General features: G+C 35.9%; 1 protein-coding gene across 1 annotated transcript in view; it reads left to right on the top strand.

Annotated features, from left to right (window-relative positions):
- The window catches only part of GPATCH2 (G-patch domain containing 2), a 136,694-nt gene that overhangs the window by 26,859 nt on the left and 107,939 nt on the right, over nucleotides 1–1,896 (top strand). The gene's annotated exons all lie outside the window — the stretch shown is intronic.

Genomic DNA, 1,896 nt, shown 5'->3' with positions numbered 1-1,896 from the left:
CAGAATATGATAATTTCCTGTGGTCTTGTGCTGAATAGAGGTTCAGCAGCCCTAAGAAGAAAGGACAGTAGTGAACATTTTGAAATGAAAAATGCTGCTTTGAATTTTTAATTCTCATAAGTTCATGTTTGCTATGGATACTGTGTTGCCTTTTGAGAGCTGCAAATTAAGTAGGATAAAATCCAAATATTTGATTACCACAGTCTTGAGCGGGGAGGCCTCTGTGTTATATTGGCTATAAGTATGAGGTTGGGAATTGATAAATGCAGTGGTCTTCCCTGACTCCTTTTGAAAATGGCATCCCTTCAGGGTGGAGCAACTGGTAAACAAAATGCCTGTGGGTGCTCTCACCTGCATAAGAATAGTAGTAATACGTTTATGCTTGCCTCAAGGTGATAATATGATTGAAAATAGTCAAAGGATGCAGAGTTGTTTAGAGTGCATAGACAAGGAAGCTAAAAACTAGGTATACCTGGATTCTGCTGTCACATGGGAAAAGCCTACGAGGTTCAGATCTTAAGTCCTTTATTCTGCCTTTGGCAGTAAGCAACATAAGTGCTTAGGGAAGTGTATAATAGCATAATAGGTAAGATGTCTTAATAGATAGTTGCTTAACATACTAATATTGGTATGGCACAAAAAGGAAAAGTCATTTTGTATTTTTACCCAAACAACTGTTATTGGGCATATAGCGAAGATACCAGTTTCCTTCCATAGCCACTGTTTGCCTTATCCTGCAGTCCACCAACCCAGTCTTAAGTTCTAGGTCTTTCTTCAAGACTGCATCGCATACCTCTTATAGACTTCTGTCCTTGACCCGATTGTGAAACCCAATTTCAGAATTCTGTACTTTAATTTCAAAGCTGAATTACATGTAACAAGGCTTCTTTTGTGTTCCTGATTGTATTTCTCATTAGTCAAGGTATCTAGAGCTCTTATCTTATGAGAAAATATTCAAAGTTTATCTACATAAGAGTTTGGAAAATCTAGACAAAAGAGTTCAAACTTAATTCTGAACCACAGATTAATCTAATGAAAAGGTGTGATTCTCCCTCCACCACCACCACTGTCTCTGTTCAGTACTCTTAGACATCCTCCAAAGAAACCATACCTGGCTTTAATGAAATGAGGTGAGAATTAATGGTGAACACCTTTGTGAAATGTCATAGCTATAAATGAAGATTAGAATAAATATGGAGAATAATCTGAAATGCGCCAGGAACACGAAGAAACAAATCTTATTTGGACCTATGTATCTCTTTCCACCTCTGTTTTCCCCTTCCTCCATCTAAAAGTTCCTGTTCTCTAGTGTCTGCTAGTTTTGCTGATAGTAGTGATCATTAAAGATATAAGGGTCACATTTCACCTGCAAGTGACCAGTGAGGGGCCTTAATTAGTCTATATTTTCATGAATTACTTGTCCTGATGGATGTTTACAGCCATTTTCACTTGTGCTTGGTCTTGAAGTATTCTTTCCATTGCAACAATTTATTTGGAGAAAGTGGTTGAATTTTATTTTTCCTCAAACTTTGGCTTGGCTTTTCATTATTTGTATTTGCCCATTGTGAGGTTGAGTGGCAATGAAATTTTACACGAATGCTTTTTGTTCTTGAAAATTGTCTAATAAATCTTGCATTTGTGTCTTGCTTAGTCCTGCCTAATTAAAAATTGAAATGCCAAAAAAATAATGTGTATGCAGAAATAGTTAGGCATGGTTTGGATACTTTGAAGTAGAATTAAAATATACAGCACATCCTTTGGAAATCTAACTTTTGGGTATAAGAAAAGAAACTTGCCATGTCTTATAAAGATATTTTTTGATCTGTAAACTACCTGGTTTGTATAAAAGAACGTTTTAAAACAAATAGCAATTTATATTTTTAGTTGCCAGTGTGT

This window comes from Aptenodytes forsteri, unplaced genomic scaffold (genome assembly GCF_000699145.1).
Source record: "Aptenodytes forsteri isolate BGI_AS27 unplaced genomic scaffold, ASM69914v1 Scaffold465, whole genome shotgun sequence".
NCBI lineage: Eukaryota > Metazoa > Chordata > Aves > Sphenisciformes > Spheniscidae > Aptenodytes > Aptenodytes forsteri.
The sequence above is the reverse complement of the archived record's forward strand: the minus strand, read 5'-3'. Positions and strand labels throughout refer to the sequence as shown.